This window comes from Triticum urartu, chromosome 2A (assembly GCF_056163025.1).
Source record: "Triticum urartu cultivar PI428250 chromosome 2A, HENAU_Tu73, whole genome shotgun sequence".
Lineage (NCBI taxonomy): Eukaryota > Viridiplantae > Streptophyta > Magnoliopsida > Poales > Poaceae > Triticum > Triticum urartu.
In genome coordinates, this window is record NC_141874.1 from 581,066,556 (window position 1) to 581,087,173 (window position 20,618).

A 20,618-nucleotide genomic window follows, 5' to 3' on the forward strand; every position below is an offset into this window, starting at 1 on the left:
AACCACAAAGTACGGCAAGCTTCAAGCATTTGATCTCTTCGTGATGCTCCACTTGAACTTGCACACCGCAACCTAACCCCACAAAGAACTCTCACGAAGACCATGGGTTAGTACACAAAGCGTAATTGACAATTCTTACCATACCATGGGATCACTTGATCCCTCTCGGTACATCTTCTGCGCTTTGTGAGTTGATCAACTTGATTCACTCTTGACTTAGTCTTGATCAACCTTGAACCTTTCCAATTCTCTTCATTTGAATGATGTATTGAAGGTAGACATGAATGATCACACAATCTTCTTCTTCAAGACATGCTTGCAATAAGCTCAACTCTCACATGACCAATCTTTGGATAATTCCTTGAATAACACCTTGGTCGACACAAACTCTCCTTGAAATCAACACATGCACTCCAAGAAAAGCCTATGGACAAAACCTTCAAATATAACTCAAGGAAACCATTAGTCCATAGAGATTGTCATCAATTACCAAAACCAAACATGGGGGCACCGCATGTTCTTTCAATCTCCCCCATTTTGGTAATTGATGACAATCACTTTCAAGAGAGTTTAATACAAGGAATTATGCATCACCATGCAATGCAACAACCAATGAAGCATGCGTATGAGATGCAAATGCTTAGGAACAAAACCAAAGCAAGGAGAAAACTCTAAAGACTTCTCCACAAAACTCTCTGAAACTTCTCCCCCATTGGCATCGATTGCCAAAATGGGTGAAAAGCTAAGAAGACCAATATAAAAGGTGTTCCTCCAAAAGTTGTGTATTTCTCAACAAGAGAGTGGAATGCCATACACATATCCAAAGGTAATACTTGGAGGGAGACCAACTATATTGAGGCACCAAGATTGCTAAAGGAATGATATGCCACAAGGACATAACAAAGAGAGACACAAGCAATCAAGCAATCAAAAGGTACCAATTGAAGCAAGCAATCAACGGATATCAATTGAACCAACTAGACCAAAGATCCTACGAGCCACATGAATAAAGGATATTATGAAATGAGCAAAGGAGTGTTCTAAAGAAACTAGAGAAGCTCCCCATGATTTGTGCACACATAAGAATATTTGTATTTGGATACAAAGTGCACAAAATAGGATCATAGCTCCCCCAAAATCAATAGAAACTTACAACAAGTGCAAGTGAGCATATAGGAAACTAAGCCTAGTACTTGCAACTAACACATGGTTGAGCAACAAGTGAAAGAGGCAACTTAAGAATGGGCTCAACCAAAATGATGTGTGAGAGTCAAGGCACTGCACTTGAGAAGACTAATGTACGGATGAGCATTAGGCATCAATAAAGTCTTGAAAGAATGAGGCACACGGTGCAAGGCCTATCATTCACACACACAACTAGCAAATGGGTTCACAAGCTTACTACTAAGCATATTAAGAACCTATGCTTGTGACAACCCGTAGTGAAGATAGAAGATGAAAGCCTCATCAAGACGAGGGATACCAATTAAGATGGCAAAAGCCTCGTAAAGATAAGCATGAGGAAAATAATCTTCACCACACACAAGAGTGCATCAAGATGCAACGATAGAAGACACGCACTCAAGGCAAAAGCTTTCACGGAGCCACCAAAGAAATAACATAAGAAAGACAAGGTGGACGTGAAAGAAAGGATATCATCTAGATATGCAACTTCTCTCAAGTGTATAAGATTCTAGGTAGACGATATATCTACTAAGAAGGATGTACACCCAAAATAGTTACAACACGAAGGAACAAGATATCCAAAAGGAAGTCATACATATACCAATAAGATATTTGCTTGAGAGCATAGCACATGGCTAGATATGGTCTTATTGTATATAAATGAATTCCAACGACACGAACATCAAAGACATCACAACTAGCAGCAAGACATCATTGTTGGGATGCTTTGAGAAAGGAAACAAGTGTCACAATAAAGAATGGATAACATGCCATGATACAACCTACACAAGGTTGATGCAAGAAATGTGTGCATGAAGAATATGAAGATACTTGTTACCGAGTTAACATTGGAAGGATGTAGTAGATACCAATTGAAGGTAGATAGTAGTTCATTGATCATCCTAGCTCGACTCCAATAAGCACATGATGACAACACCTTCTTTGTGAGTGAGCCGAGCATCCAATGTATCTCCAATTGTTCCTAGAACAACAACACAAACAAAATGGTACCCAAACTCATTGGGACCAAAGAGTTAGAGAACCAACAACACATAGGACAAACTCCACATAAATATGTGCATATAGATATGAAACTGAATTTCATGCACATCTCATCCAATTTGAGACTTGGTGGAGTTTCCCCTATATATTGGGTCAAAGAGGGAAAGCATGCCAAAGAAACTACAAGAAGTAAATATGCATGCTCAAGACTTTCAAGAACCGAGACCAAAAGACAAAGAAATACCAAGCAAAGAAAAGATACCAAATGAATAAATCATCACTTGGAGGATATCCATAATGGATACAACAAGGAATGAGATATCCATTGATATACTCAAATAACAGACATCAAACTCCCAAAAGAGAGGATGGTTCCAAACAAACCAAGATCTCTACAAAGTTTCATGATGGCATAAAGTACCAAAACTAAAACAGCTTGCCTTCCACCAACACACACTTGATAAGGATCGCAAGATGAGTGTTTTATAGAAAATAGGATAGCTCCCCCAAGACTAGTGCATTATATAGAATTTGCATTTGAATACAAAATGCACAAGGTGGGATCACCACTTTCACTATATCTAGAAAACACTAGACAAGATCAAGAAATACACAAGATCCACAAGTGGTATGGAAGACAAAGGGAGTTGATACAGACCTTGGCAAGAGAAAGGGCAAATAAAAGCAAAGGCTAATGTAAAGATGATCAAAAATTTCTACCACAAAAGTGAGTACCAATTGTCAAGACAAGAAGTATTTGGGAATAATTCCCGGTGGTAGATAACAAGGATATCCGACATCATCTTCACACCAAACAAAAAGCAACTTGCAACTTGTAGAGCTAACATGCCACCTAGGAACAAGATAATTAACAATATCAACTCTAGGTGACAATATCTCAAATGTACACATTTTCTAGGCTAGTAATATACATAGCATATTGCTCCCCCATAATGTGATACCAATTAAAGATAGACAAGAGGCAATTAAAGGATCCAACAAGAGATCATTAATGGACTATTTAGAATTTGAATTTCTCATGAGAAGACATACCACATAGTGACTAGATAATCTTGAAATATCAATACTAGATGGTATTACTCATGTACGCACATTTATAGGATTGTGAGGTGCATAAAGCACATCACTCCCCCATAATGGGATATTCCATTAATCTCTCACAATAGCCTACTAAGAAATAAACAAGATGCAAAAGGCTCAACGCATGACACACACGTACATGATGTGCAAACCAACACACACATACTTTATTGCTCAAGATAATCAAGTTGGAAGCACAACATATACAAACACATGCAAGGAACAAAACCAAAACATGCAAGGGGGCAAGTAACTTTCAATGTAAGCAATTGAGGTACAAGTTACCGCAAGGAGGCACATTGGATATAAGATATAATCTTGATGATTCAATTGACTTGGCTTGAGACAATAAGAATGATGAAGTACCCTTAATTCTTCATAATGTAGCCAAGTCTCCAATGACCTCCTACATCACCTATTGATCAAGTTTGAGCTTGTTGGTCCCCAACCAAGTTGGGTCCTAAGAGGTTAGTCACAATAGGCTTGGCTACCCAAATGGTTCTTTGCTTCAAACCACTTTGAGTACCAACAAACTTGGCAACCACATTGCCAACCTTATCCTTCCCAAGAGAATAGACATCATCAATAATAATTGGGTTGGATAAGTTGCAAGTGAGGTAATCTTCACACAACCCATGTAATACATAAGGGAAAGAGATACATAGTTGGCTTACAATCGCCACTTCACACAATACATGAATAAAACATTACATCATCCAGATACAATCAAGGTCCGACTACGGTACCAAAATAAAAGAAGACAACCCCAAATGCTACACAGATCCCCGATCGACCCCAACTGGGCTCCACTACTGATCAACTAGAACGAAACAACACAAAGGACAAGATCTTCATCGAGCTCCTCCTTGAGCTTAGTTGCGCCACCTGCTCGATAACATCGGCACCTGCAAACTGGTTTTGGAAGTATCTGTGAGTCACGGGGACTCAGCAATCTCACACCCTCGCGATCAAGACTATTTAAGCTTATAGGTAGGGTAGAAGGTATGAGGTGGAGCTGCAGCAAGCGACTAGCGTATTTGGTGGCTAACATACGCAAATGAGAGCGAGAAGAGAAGGCAAAAGCACGGTCGAGAATCTATGATCAAGAAGTGATCCTAGAACAACCTACGTCAAGCATTACTCCAACACTGTGTTCACTTCCCGGAATCCACCGGAAAGAGACGATCACGGTTACACACGTGGTTGATGCATTTTAATAAAGATAAACTTTAGGTTTTCTACAACTGGACATTAAAAAATTCCCATCTGCCCATAACCGCGGGCACGGCTTTCGAAAGTTCAAATCCCTGCAGGGGTGTCCCAACTTAGCCCATCACAAGCTCTCACGGTCAACGAAGGATATTCCTTCTCCCAAGACAATCCGATCAGACTCGGCATCCCGGTTACAAGACATCCTCGACAATGATAAAAAAAGTCCAGCAACACCGCCCGAATGTGCCGACAAATCCCGATAGAAGCTGCACATATCTCGTTCTCAGGGCACACCGGATTGTCCAAACTTCCGGTAGGCCAGCCGAGAGTTTCCCCTGGTGTCCACCTGCGGCTGACAAGGTGGACCAACACTCAGAGGAGCACTGGCCCGGGGGTTTAATAAAGATGACCCTTGAGCCGGCCGACCCAAGGTAAAGAAAAGGCTAGGTGGCGAATGGTAAAACCAATGTTGGGCATTACTGGAGGAGTTTTATTCAAGGTGAACTGTCAAGGGGTTCCCATTATAACCCAACCGTGTAAGGAACACAAAATCCGGGAACATAACACCGATATGACGGAAACTAGGGCGGCAAGAGTGGAACAAAACACCAGGCATAAGGCCGAGCCTTCCACCCTTTACCAAGTATATAGATGCATTAATTAAATAAGAGATATTGTGATATCCCAACAAAATAACCATGTTCCAAACATGGAACAAGCTCCAATCTTCACCTGCAACTAACAACGCTATAAGAGGGGCTGAGCAAAGCGGTAACATAGCCAAACAACGGTTTGCTAGGACAAGGTGGGTTAGAGGCTTGGCTTAGCAACATGGGGGGCATGATATAGCAAGTGGTAGGTATCGCAGCATAGGCATAGCAAAAGAGCGAGCATCTAGCAAGCAAAGATATAAGTGATTTCGAGGGTATGGTCATCTTGCCTGAAATCCCGCAAGGAAGAAGAACGAGTCCATGAAGAAGTCAAATGGACGAAGTCGAGCGAATCCTCACAACACGACGTTATCAGAACTAGCCCGAAGAAGCAACACCGGAAAGAAGCAAACAACATAGTAAACAATCACCACATAAAAATGGCACGATGCGCAAACAAATATGATGCATGTCCGGTTTAATGAAGCATGGCAAGGCAAAGTGCACAAACAAGACTACAAGTTAAGTAGAGCTCAATATGCAACTTCGTTGCATATTGACGGAACACCACATTCAAGTTATTTAGTTCGATCTCATTTATGTACCCAACAATATTAAATGTTGATTAACATGGCAAGGGGTGAAGCAAATGAAAACTACCTATTTAGGCAAGTTTAAATGAGGCCGGAACAACAAGCAACAAGTCCGGAAAACTCCTCATGTGCATATATTAGGTTTGGTCCTGTTCTGCCCTAACCACAATTTTAGAGTTGTTAAACATGCAAAGTAAAACCACCATGATAAACTAGGCATTTTTATACTCCATTTACATATAAAGTTTATTAAATTTGGAGCTACAGTTATTTAGTTATGAATTAAAGGATTTTAGCATGGCATATGGGAAAAATTATAGAAACAGCATTTTAAACATTTCAAATATGGATGAAAGTTGGAAATTATTAAACTAGACAAAATTCTAAGCAAGTCTCGTATATAAATCATTTTAAACAGATGCACCGTTGTTAAGTTATTATATGCATGAAGTTTAGGGACCTTTCTGTAAAAACTCCAGTCTCAGGTTTAATTGCTAAAATCGCAGTAGCAAGGAAAAAACAAAACGGACCGAATCTGTAAACGGGCCAACATGCACAGGGGGGAAAATGTGGGGCTGCTCACATCGGCCTAGCAAACCGAAACGGGAGCTGGGCCAGAGAGGAGGCCACGGTTGGGCCTTAGCACCGAAGTGGCCCGGAGCGTGGTTGCGGTCAACGCGTGCCAGCGGATCGAGTACGGGCTGCGCTGCTCGTTCCCCTCGGGCAAAACAGGGGCGTGGGCGAAGCAGAGGAAGTAGGGCGTGACTCTGACGAGGGAGATGGCCGGCGTTCTCAGGCGTGGAGAGGCGCGGCTCCGGCGGAGTCAGCAGGGACCGGCAAGGGGCGCGGGACTCGGCAGGGGAGGTCGGCGACGAGCCTTGGCGGGGCGACGGGAGATGCAAGGCCAGGCGGAAGCAGGTGACGACGGGAGAGGAACCGGGCGGAGGTGAGGAATCCTTGGCGCGAATCCATGGCGGCGCCGGACGCCGGTGATGGGGCGCAGGGGTCCGGGACCCGTGAGGAGAAGAGGTGTGGCCATGGCGTTCCTGGGGCTTGGCCGGCTCGATGAAGACGAGCAGCAGCGGGTCAACGCAGACGGGGGCTCGCTGCAACGCAGGGACAAGGCGGCGCTGTACTTGGCGCGATCTCCGGTGATGCGGGAAAAACGAGGGAGGCCGGATAACATGCTTGGACGGTGCCGGTACAGGGACGACATGGAGACGGACTTGGTGCGGCGGATCTCTGGGCCATGGTGAGCGGAGCACCTGTGAAGGGGAAGAGAGAGGTCAGGGACGGGCGAGAGGAGAGGAAGCACGGGAAGGGGAGGGGCGGCACTGTTCCTGGTGGACAAGAGAGGAGGCAGGGGCTTCGGGAGAGCGAGGAGGATCTCCACTCCTCTGGAGCGAAGAGGGAGGAGGAGGCTCTCGATCCAATCATAATCGAGCGCGGGGTCGATCTGAGAGGGAGAGGTGGGGGTTGCTGGTTGGATCAATGCTGAATACAAGGAAAGTGGCGGCGGCGTGGGGAATGGGATGGATGGGACAAGGTGGAGAATTTTTAGGGTTGTCCAAAATGACTAAGGGTGGACTATAAATAGTAAGTCAGATCAGCTTAGGGCGGTTAGGTCTCTTCGATCGTAATCGGACGGTCGTGAATAAAATAGCTAGGGAGTCCAAAAGAGAAACCGATGATGATTTAGGGATGTTTGGGGATGATCCAGACACAACGGTAATGACTGTCCAGGTCGGGTCCGGGACAATTTTCGGACGCGCGCGTGAGGAGGGCCGCAGGCTGACGAGAGAGCTTAGGTTGGATCTGGCGGTAGGTAGTGGGCTATGTAGACGGTCTCGAGCTGAGAGAAGAGAAGAGAGGGAGGCCCGACGACTGTTTCCGGAGACCGAAAACGTCCAACGTGTGCCCGACTATAATGCCGCTATAGTTTAACGGTTGGGCTAACAAACGAACTCCAAATGCGATGAAACTTGACAGACGGTCTATCTACACTATAATAAGACCACACGCCAACTTTCAACCCAATCCGAGAACATTTGCCGGCCACTTATAAAATACTATTACGGACATGCCGCGGGCACGTGCAAGTGTGTCTGGGCTCAGAATGGACAGCGGACGGAACTGGGGGAACCCGGACGGATGCAAGTTTTGAAAACATGATGATGCAATGCACATGATGACATGAAGAAATGCAACACGCAAGAAAAAGACATGGCAACGTCGGCGAATAACTGGAAGACACCTGGCGCAACGGTCTCGGGGCGTCACAACACTCCATCACTACGAGAGGATCTCGTCCCGAGATATAGAATGACACCGGAGGGACAACGGAAGAGAAAGAGAAGAGGTAAAACTAAGTTGCTTCTTTGAAAACCGAGTGAAACCATGAACCTTAAGAGGTTGAACAGATTGAAAGAAAGAATGCAACAAAGAAGAACAAAGTTGAAAGCACTCTGATAGGGAAGAGTAACAAGGAAGAACAAATTCAGACAGCACTCCGGTAGAAAAGAGATGCAAGGTTGGATAAGGCGAAAAGAACTTGTGCAAAAGGGCACAGCACCCCGGTTAAATGGATAAGCACGAAAAGAAACACGATCCTCAACATTCGAGATGATGAGAGGAGAGAGCAACAACACAATGCCTCCGGAATGAAAGAATAGAAGATAGATAGTTGGAATAAAAGACTGGAGAAGAAAATGCCAACTTCTGCCACAAAAGAGCTTGAAAAAGGCATCTTTAGGAGAAAGGTTGAACGGAGTTGTTGGAAAAACCAACAAACAAAAGAACAAGGTTGTAGTGGACTTATAGAAAACATCTCAAAACTATGAGGTGAAATTCTACCACTAACGGAAACGATAGATTGGATAGATATGAACAATGAGACAACAAACTATTTCACCGGGAGGATAGAAGAACTTGGGTCATTTATGAACACCATAGATAGCAACAATCCTTAGGGAAGGCTTTAGGTGAAATATAACCCAAGGTAATTCCAAAGAAGAGATTGATGGGTTTAAATATCCCATTCTTGACAACATGTGAATCATGAAACATGAGCTCGAATTATCAAGAATGACATAATACCCCCTCCAATGATACGGAAGAAAGAATTGCACTCCGGATGCGAGATGAAGAATGCTTGAGTTCCTTAAAAGAATCTCGATGAAAACTTCGAGAAGGAATTACATCCTTGATGAACCATCATGTAGAGCCTCCATGAAAGAACTCCGGCAACAAAAGTATGATCAAAAGGATGGGTAAAATTGAAAAGAACTCTGGGAAAAAGAGAAGATGAAACAAATGAAATTGATAATTTGAAGAGCCTCCGGAATAAAGAATTGAATTCACTCGATGAAACAAGAATACGAATTATGTTATGCATATCCTTCACCAATTAAATTGATGACAAGCAATGGATTGAATACAACTTATTCTCGTAGAGAGGGTTAAGATAGGTATAGCGTCAAACTCGGGAAGGTCTTTAACGAACCACCGGAAGGGTTGAAACAACGAATAAATTGATATGATAACCGTGGAAGAGAATCTTGAGAAAACCACCGTAAGAATTGAAAATGAAAATAGCAAAGGCACAATTCACCGGGAAGAATTTGGGAAACGAATGAAGATACTTGAGGGGATTTTAGATACATGAGAACGAAGTGATCATGAACTGATTAGGGGATATTTGAACGATTCACAGGTAAGATTTGGAGAACAATAGCTGAAAGCTGAGTATGAATAACCCGAAATGGTGGCCTTCGGAGAATCAAATCGAAAAGAATCTTGAATTGCTCCGGATGGGTGAAAAGAAATTCTCACAATCGAAACAATTATGAGAGGATGGCACGAAGCTAGAGTCATGAATCTTGAAGAGAATGGAGCAAGATTGAGAGACAAAATCTTCTTCGGTCTTCAAATGTTGAGAATACCGATGAGAAACACCACCATGAATTGTTGAGATACTCCAGGATGAAAATTAGAAAGGTTGAACCAACGATGAAAAGAATTTTAAAGATCTTGGAGAAAGACATTTGACTGATGATAATTCATTCTTATGTCAAACTTCAAAATGAAATTTGAGGATAGCTCCGGGAAAAATAAGAAGAGTCAGGTAAGATCCTGGGAAAAGACCTGTGGGTTAGGGCCCACTCAAAAGAAACACCATAGAACGATTTAAAAGAGAGAATGCACCAGTAAGATTTAAATGGCTAGAATGAGATAACAACCTCGAAATAGGTTGAACTGATCTTGAAAGACAAGACGAGCCTTCTGAGATATCTTCAGCACTCCCGAACAAATGAATAGCGAGAAGTGAATTATTATGAGGTGCACCGGTATGAGAAGGTATTTGAAACGAGGAAAAAGGGATATGATATCAACACCGAAAGCTTGATTTTAAACCACTTGAGAAGAAAAGAATGAAGGATGATGAACGAGTAGAGCATCTTCATGAGAACCACCGGGTAAGAATATTGACGGAAAAGAATGGAGAGGCTTCACATCCATAAGATGATACTTGATTAAGAAATCTGAGCCCTTGAAGAAAAAGGGTGGGTGGGTGGGAAAACAAAGGCAGCTTGGGACGAATGAAATGAACACTGTTGAGAAGAACTGAGATTGGATCTTGCAAATGTTGAAGTGATTGGATCCACTTGAAGGGAAGCTCACCGGTTGAGAAGAAATTGAAATGAAAAACTCGATGATCGAGAAGGATTAGTATTCACATAGGAATATGGGAACACCGCTTACGAAGGTATGGAATAAACACTTGACTTCGAAGCAACTCGAATACCACAATCAAAACAAAAAAAACAAAGGATTGGCTTGAAAAATAAGCCGGAACAAACATATGATGGAGATTTCGTCCGAAGTTTTCATGGTGGGGCCTACACGGACTCGATCGTACAACACCATCATGTACAAGGCAGTGCACATGACATACAAAGCATCCCCGAGTCAGCATAGCCAATGACTCTTTAAGACACAACGAGACCACTGTAAAACCAACCGTGGATAGGCGGACCACTAGACGTCGAACCCCAATTTCATATCATACATCTGTCGGAAAGATATCCTAAGAGCTACTTGAATTCCCACTTACAAACTCCCGAAATTTTTCGGTTATGCAATCAGGTGTTGGGGATACAGGGGAAGCATAATATCTCACCCAAAACTAGCAAATCCTACATCCAGCTATATCCATCCTTCAACACATAACCAAGAAACCTTCGGAAATCGTTTACCTCAACCTTCAAAAAGCATCCGTTATACAAGTTATGGCAATACTCCCGAACTCCTGCCCCAGTACTAGGTGGCGTCGAGGTTATCTCACCAACAACTGCATAAAAGAGATTTTCGATGTCGGCAAAACTCAGGTATTCCAGAACTGCAACGATAAAATTGTGACGACAACACCTCGGAGCTCAACTCCCCGGGACACTGCCACAACCCCTAAATGTTAGGGGGCACCAAGAACAATGTTCTCGTCACAAAACCATCGAAACAATTCCAAGATACCCGCGTGATCCTAAAATATTTTTTTAGTGAAATTTGAGAAGAGAAGAGTCAAAACTCTACGTCAGGATGCCTCACTAGAGCGACGAAGGGACTGAGGAGTAAAAAGAATCCTACTCTTCGATATATATAATCCTATAAGACTCAAAACATTTTTCTAGACTCAACATGCCAGCGATTCGATCAAGCAGGGGGCTCCTAAGGTCGGGGAAGGCTCTGATTACCAACTTGTAACGCCCACGATGCGGCTATATCTCGCACATGTCAAAGCACGACTTAGAGGCATAACCGCATTGTAAGCAATGTCGCAAGTGAGGTAATCTTCACACAACCCATGTAATACATAAGGGAAAGAGATACATAGTTGGCTTACAATCGCCACTTCACACAATACATGAATAAAACATTACATCATCCAGATACAATCAAGGTCCGACTACGGTACCAAAATAAAAGAAGACAACCCCAAATGCTACACAGATCCCCGATCGACCCCAACTGGGCTCCACTACTGATCAACTAGAACGAAACAACACAAAGGACAAGATCTTCATCGAGCTCCTCCTTGAGCTTAGTTGCGCCACCTGCTCGATAACATCGGCACTTGCAAACTGGTTTTGGAAGTATCTGTGAGTCACGGGGACTCAGCAATCTCACACCCTCGCGATCAAGACTATTTAAGCTTATAGGTAGGGTAGAAGGTATGAGGTGGAGCTGCAGCAAGCGACTAGCATATTTGGTGGCTAACATACGCAAATGAGAGCGAGAAGAGAAGGCAAAAGCACGGTCGAGAATCTATGATCAAGAAGTGATCCTAGAACAACCTACGTCAAGCATTACTCCAACACCGTGTTCACTTACTGGACTCTGCTGGAAAGAGACCATCACGGTTACACACGTGGTTGATGCATTTTAATTAAGATAAACGTTAGGTTTTCTACAACCGGACATTAACAAATTCCCATCTTCCCATAACCGCGGGCACAGCTTTCGAAAGTTCAAATCCCTGCAGGGGTGTCCCAACTTAGCCCATCACAAGCTCTCACGGTCAAGGAAGGATATTCCTTCTCCCAAGACAATCCGATCAGACTCAGCATCCCGGTTACAAGACATCCTCGACAATGATAAAACAAGTCCAGCAACACCGCCCGAATGTGCCGACAAATCCCGATAGGAGCTGCACATATCTCGTTCTCAGGGCACACCGGATTGTCCAAACTTCCGGTAGGCCAGCCCAGAGTTGCCCCTGGTGGCCACCGGCGGGTGACAAGGTGGACCAACACTCAGAGGAGCACTGGCCCGGGGGTTTAATAAAGATGACCCTTGAGCCGGCCGACCCAAGGTAAAGAAAAGGCTAGGTGGCGAATGGTAAAACCAATGTTGGGCATTGCTGGAGGAGTTTTATTCAAGGCGAACTGTCAAGGGGTTCCCATTATAACCCAATCGTGTAAGGAGCGGAAAATCCGGGAACATAACACCGATATGACGGAAACTAGGGCGGCAAGAGTGGAACAAAACACCAGGCATAAGGCCGATCCTTCCACCCTTTACCAAGTATATAGATGCATTAATTAAATAAGAGATATTGTGATATCCCAACAAAATAACCATGTTCCAAACATGGAACAAGCTCCAATCTTCACCTAGAACTAACAACGCTATAAGAGGGGCTGAGCAAAGCGGTAACATAGCTAAATAACAGTTTGCAAGGACAAGGTGGGTTAGAGGCTTGGCTTAGCAACATGGGGGGCATGATATAGCAAGTGGTAGGTATCGCAGCATAGGCATAGCAAAAGAGCGAGCATCTAGCAAGCAAAGATAGAAGTGATTTCGAGGGTATGGTTATCTTGCCTGAAATCCCGCAAGGAAGAAGAACGAGTCCATGAAGAAGACAAACGGACGAAGTCGAGCGAATCCTCACAACACGACATTATCAGAACTAGCCCGAAGAAGCAACACCGGAAAGAAGCAAACAACATAGTAAACAACCACCACATAAACATGGCACGACGCGCAAACAAGTATGATGCATGTCCGGTTTAATGAAGCATGGCAAGGCAAAGTGCACAAACAACACTACAAGTTAAGTGGAGCTCAATATGCAACTCCGTTGCATATTGACGGAACACCACATTCAAGTTATTTAGTTCGATCACGTTTGTGTACGCAACAATATTAAATGTTGATTAACATGGCAAGGGGTGAAGCAAATAAAAACTTCCTATCTAGGCAAGTTTAAATGAGGCCGGAACAACACGCAACAAGTCTGGAAAACTCCTCATGTGCATATATTAGGTTCGGTCCTGTTCTGCCCTAACCACAATTTTAGAGTTGTTAAACATGCAAAGTAAAACCACCATGATAAACTAGGCATTTTTCTACCCCATTTACATATAAAGTTTATTAAATTTGGAGCTACGGTTATTTAGTTATGAATTAAAGCATTTTAGCATGGCATATGGACAAAATTATACAAGCAACATTTTAAACATTTCAAACATGGATGAAAGTTGGAAATTATTAAACTAGACAAAATTCTAAGCAAGTCTCATATATAAATCATTTTAAACCGATGCACGATTATTAAGTTATTATATGCATGAAGTTTGGGGACCTTTTTGTAAAAACTCCAGTCTCAGGTTTAATTGCTAAAATCGCAGCAGCAAGGAAAAAACAAAACGGACCGAATCTGTAAACGGGCCAACATGCACAGGGGGGAAAATGTTTGGCTGCTCACATCGGCCTAGCAGACTGAAACGGGAGCTGGGCCAGAGAGGAGGCCACGGTTGGGCCTTAGTGCCGAAGTGGCCCGGAGCGTGGTTGTGGTCAACGCGTGCCAGCGGATCGAGCACGGGCTGCGTTGCTCATTCCCCTCAGGCAAAACAGGGGCGTGGGCGAAGCAAAGGAAGCAGGGCGCGACTCCGATGAGGGAGATGGCCGACGTTCTCAGGCGTGGAGAGGCGCGGCTCCGGCGGAGTCAGCAGGGAGCGGCAAGGGGCGCGGGACTCGGCAGGGGAGGCCGGCGACGAGCCTTGGCGGGGCGGCGGGAGCTGCAACGCCAGGCGGAAGCAGGTGACGGCGGGAGAGGAACCGGGCAGAGGTGAGGAATCCTTGGCGCGAATCCATGGCGGGGCCGGACGCCGGTGACGGGGCGCAGGGGTCCAGGACCCGTGAGGAGAAGAGGGGCGGCCATGGCATTCCTGGGGCTTGGCCAGCTCGATGAAGACAAGCAGCAGCGGGTCAACGCAGGCAGTGGCTCACTGCAATGCAGGGACGAGGCGGTGCCGTACTTGGCGCGATCTCCGGTGATGCGGGAAAAACGAGGGAGGCCGGAAAACGTGCTTGGACGGCGCCGGTGCAGGGACGACGCGGGGATGGACTTGGTGCGGCAAAGCTCGGGGCCATGGCGAGTGGAGCACCTGTGAAGGGGAAGAGAGAGGTCAGGGACGGGCGAGAGGAGAGGAAGCACGGGAAGGAGAGGGGCGGCACTGTTCCTGGTGGACGAGAGAGGAGGCAGGGGCTTCGGGAGAGCGAGGAGGATCTCCACTCCTCTGGATCGAAGAGGGAGGAGGAGGCTCTCGATCCAATCGTAATCAAGCGCGGGGTCGATCTGAGAGGGAGAGGTGGGGGTTGCTGGTTGGATCAACGCTGAATACAAGGAAAGTGGCGGCGGCGTGGGGAATGGGATGGATGGGACAAGGTGGAGAATTTTTAGGGTTGTCCAAAATGACTAAGGGTGGACTATAAATAGTAAGTCAGATCAGCTTAGGACGGTTAGGTCTCTTCGATCGTAATCGGACGGTCGCGAATAAAATAGCTAGGGAGTCCAAAAGAGAAACCGATGATGATTTAGGGATGTTTGGGGATGATCCGGACACAACGGTAACGATTGTCCAGGTCGGGTCCAGGACAATTTTCGGACGCGCGCGCGAGGAGGGCCGTGGGCTGACGAGAGAGCTTATGTTGGAGCTGGCGGTAGGTAGTGGTCTGTGTAGACGGTCTCAAACTAAGAGAAGAGAAGAGAGGGAGGCCCGATGACTGTTTCCGGAGACCGAAAACATCCAACGTGTGCCCGGCTATAACGCCGCTATAGTTTAACGGTTGGGCTAACAAACGAACTCTGAATGCAATGAAACTTGACAGGCGGTCTATCTACACTATAATAAGACCACACGCCAACTTTCAACCCAATCCGAGAACATTTTCCGGCCACTTATAAAATACTATTTCGGACATGCCGCGGGCGCGTGCAAGTGTGTCTGGGCTCAGAACGGACAACGGACGGAACTGGGGGAACCCGGACGGATGCAGGTTTTGAAAACATGATGATGCAATGCACATGATGACAACACGAAATGCAACATGCAAGCAAAAGACATGGCAACGTCGGCGAATAACTAGAAGACACCTGGCGCAACGGTCTCGGGGCGTCACACCATGAGATTGTGTAACTCCCAGATACCGTAGGAGTGCTTTGGGTGTATCAAACGTCACAACGTAACCGGGTTTCTATAAAGGTGCACTACAGGTATCTCTTAAAGTGTCTGTTGGGTTGGCACGAGTCGAGACTAGGATTTGTCACTCCGTGTGACGGAAAGGTAGCTGGGCCCACTCGGTAACACATCATCATAATGAGCTCAATGTGACTAAGGAGTTAGTCACAGGATCATGTGTTACGAAACGAGTAAAGAGACTTGCCAGTAACGAGATTGAACGAGGTATAGAGATACCGACGATCGAATCTCAGGCAAGTAACATATCGATAGACAAAGGAATTGTATACGGGATTGATTGAATCCTCGACATCGTGGTTCATCCGATGAGATCATCGTGGAACATGTGGGAGCCAACATGGGTATCCAGATCCCGCTACTGGTTATTAGCCAAAAAGATGTCTTGGTCATGTCTGCATGGTTCCCGAACCCGTAGGGTCTACACACTTAAGGTTCAGTGACGCTAGAGTTGTAATGGGAATATTATGAGGTTACCGAAGGTTGTTTGGAGTCCCAGATGAGACCCTGGACGCGACGAAGAACTCCGGAATGGCCCGGAGGTGAAGATTGATATATTGGACGAAGGGTATTGGATTTCGGAATTGTTCTGGGAGTACCGGGTGACGACCAGCGTGACCGAAAGGTGTTTCAGAGGCCCTGGCAAGCGTTGGGGGCCTTATGGGCCAAGGGGAGGGGGCACACCAGCCCACTAAGGGGCTGTGTGCCCCTCCAACCCCCTCTCACGTAACCTGGAGAGGTGGGGTTGATGACCCACAAGTCTAGGGGATCTATCGTAGTCCTTTCGATAAGTAAGAGTGTCAAACCGAACGAGGAGCAGAAGGAAATGATAAGCAGTTTTCAGTAAGGTATTCTCTGGAAGCACTGAAATTATCGGTAATAGATAGTTTTGTGATAAGGTAATTTGTAACGGGTAACAAGTAATAAAACTAAATAAGGTTCAGCAAGATGGCCCAATCCTTTTTGTAGCAAAGGACGAGCCTGGACAAACTCTTATATAAAGGAAAGCGCTCCCGAGGACACATGGGAATTATCGTCATGCTAGTGTTCATCACGTTCATATGATTCGCGTTCGGTACTTTGATAATTTGATATGTGGGTGGACCAGTGCTTTGGTACTGCCCTTACTTAGACAAGCATCCACTTATGATTAACCCCTCTTGCAAGCATCCGCAACTACAAAAGAAGTATTAAGGTAAACCTAACCATAACATAAAACATATGGATCCAAATCAGCCCCTTACGAAGCAACACATAAACTAGGGTTTAAACTTCTGTCACTCTAGGAACCCATCATCTACTTATTACTTCCCAATGCCTTCCCCTAGGCCCAAACAATGGTGAAGTGTCATGTAGTCGACGTTCACATGACACCACTAGAGGAAAGACAACATACATCTCATCAAAATATCGAATGAATACCAAATTCACATGACTACTTATAGCAAGACTTCTCCCATGTCCTCAGGAACAAACATAACTACTCACAAATCATATTCATGTTCATAATCAGAGGGGTATTAATATGCATAAAGGATCTGAACATATGATCTTCCACCAAATAAACCAACTAGCATCAACTACAAGGAGTAATCAACACTACTAGCAACCCACAGGTACCAATGTAAGGTTTTGAGACAAATATTGGATACAAGAGATGAACTAGGGATTGAGAGGAGATGGTGCTAGTGAAGATGTTGATGGAGATTGACCCCCTCCCAATGAGAGGAACGATGGTGATGATTTGCCCCTCCCAGAGGGATGTTTCCCCGGCAGAACAGCTCCGCCGGAGCCCTAGATTGGTTCCGCCAAGGTTCCACCTCGTGGCGGGGGTGTTTCATCTTGAATGCTTGCTTACTATTTTTTCCAGGACGAAAGACTTCATATAGCCAAAGATGGGCACCGGAGGCCTGCCAGGGGGGCCACGAGACAGGGGGTGCGCCCCCCATCCTCGTGGATGGTGGGTGGCCCCCTCTGGTCCTTTCTTCGCCCAATATTTTTTATATATTCCAAAACTGACTTCCGTGGAGTTTCAGGACTTTTGGAGTTGTGCAGAATAGGTCTCTAATATTTGCTCCTTTTCCAGTCCAGAATTCCAGCTGCCGGCATTCTCCCTCTTCGTTCAAACCTTGTAAAATAAGAGAGAATAGGCATAAGTATTGTGACATAATGTGTAATAACAGCCCATAATGCAAAAATATCGATATAAAAGCATGATGAAAAATGGACGTATCAACTCCCCCAAGCTTAGACCTCGCTTGTCCTGAAGCGGAAGCCGATAACGAAAAATATGTCCACATGTTTAGAGATAGAGGTGTCGATAAAATAAAATACGGACATGAGGGCATCATGATCATTCTTAGAACAGCAATATATATATATATATTGTTATATGATTTCTTATGCTAAAGTAACAATCTTATTCACAATGTAAAGTATGAATCAAAAACTTCATTGAAAACTAACAAACTATAATCTCGGTCATTGAAGCAAGCAATTTATCATAACATCGGAAAGAGTCAATATAAGAGCTTTTCAACAAGTCCACATACTCAACTATCATTTAGTTTTTCACAATTGCTAACACTCACGCAATACTTATGGGTATGGAGTTTCAATCGGACACAGAGAAAGATAGGGGCTTATAGTTTTTCCTACCAACCATTTACCTCAAGGGTAATGTCAACAATAATAGTTTATGAAAACCCACATCCAATTAGCTATATATATCAGGATCTTTCCAACACACAGTGCTTGCCAAAGGATAAAATGTAAAAAGGAAAGGTGAAGATCACCATGACTCTTGTATAGAGTATAAGACAAAAATAAAAGATAGCCCCTTCGCAGAGGGAAGCAGAGGTTGTCATATGTTTTTATGGTTGGATGCACTAAATCTTAATGCAAAAGAACGTTACTTTATATTGCCACTTGTGATATGGACCTTTATTATGCAGTCCGTCGCTTTTATTTCTTCCACATCACAAGATCGTATAAAGCTTATTTTCTCCACACTAATAAATCATACATATTTAGAGAGCAATTTTTATTGCTTGCAACAATGACAACTTACTTGAAGGATCTTACTCAATCCATAGGTAGATATGGTGGACTCTCATGGAAAAACTGGGTTTAAGGATATTTGGAAGCACTAGTAGTATCTCTACTTGGTGCAAATAATTTGGCTAGCAAGAAGAGGAAAGGCAAGCTCAACATGTTGGATGATCCATGACAATATAATTTATTTTGGATGTAAGAAAACATAACCCATTACCTTATCTTCATTGTCCAACATCAACTTTTTAGCATGTCATATTTTAATGAGTGCTCACAATCATAAAAGATGTCCAAGATAGTATATTTATATGTGAAAACCTCTCTTTCTTTATTACTTCCTATTAATTGCAACGATGACCAAAACTATGTTTGTCAACTCCCAACAACTTTTATTCATCATACTCTTTATATGTGAAGTCATTACTCTCCATAAGATCAATATGATCTCTTTATTTCTTTTTATTCTTACTTTTATTCCCTCAAGATCATAGCAAGATAGCAAAGCCCTTAACTCACAACTAATATTTATTATATATAGCTCACGGACTCGATTACATAGAAGGATCATAAAGCAAAACTCCAAACTAGATCATACTAAAACTTTATTCTACTGGATCAAGATATTACCAAAAGGATCGAACTAAGAAAAACGGTAAAGATAAAAGTGTGATGGTGATACGATACCGGGGCACTCCCACAAGCTTGGCAGTTGCCAAGGGGAGTGCCCATACCCATGTGTTTATGTCTCTTTACTCAGAGGTGGTGATGAAGGGATTGTTGATGACGTAGGCTTTTCGTCCAATATCGAGTGTAGGAGGTGCTCCAACTTAAGAATAATGCCCTTGAGTGTGGTGATATGTTCTTGCAACATAATATTTTCACGAGTTAGATACTTGTTCTGCACTCGAACTATCTCAATCATCTTGAAAGCTTCAATTTCAGTAGGGGTAAGAAGATTGTAATGAGGTTGAAGGATGTCTTCTTCTTCTTCTTCTGCTGCTGCTGGAGCTTGATCCTCCATGGCCTTCTTGATCCCATCATCCTTGTTGATCTCCCCGGGTTCTTCTCTCTTCAGCTCTATCTTCATTAGCCAAGCATCATCGCCCTCATTGTTGGAGGAAGGGGACGACATGATGCCTGGCCTTGACAACTCTGGCAGAAAACAGCTCAAAACAAAAACAAAGGATAATTGCGTGGTACGGTGGTCAAAACCTTCTGGAGATTATATAATGAATTTTTACCGACCAAAAGAAGTATCATGCAAGAAAACGGAGTCCGGAGGGCACACGAGGTGCCCACGAGGCAGGGGGCGCGCCCAGGGGGTAGGGCGCGCCCTTCGCCCTCGTGTCCTTTCCGGACTGCTTCTTATTTTCCTATTTTCTTAAATATTCCAAAACAGAGAAAAATTGCTATTAGAACTGTTTTGGAGTCGGGTTACTTACCGTACCACATACCTCTTCCTTTTCGAAGGCTGAAACGTTCTGGAAGGTGTCCCTTATATACTCCTCCGGGGTTACGGTTTCAATAACATTAGTTTCAACATTTATAGGATTACCTGAGATATAATGTTTGATTCTTTGGCTGTTTACCACCCTCGGATTTGTGCCTTCGAAGTTGTTGATTTTTTATGGCACCGAAACGATATACCTCCTCGATAATGTAAGGACCTTCCCATTTAGAGAGGAGTTTTCCTACAAAAAAAATCTTAAACGAGAGTTGTACAACAATACATAATCACCTACATTAAACTCACGTTTTTGTATCCTTTTGTCATGCCATCTTTT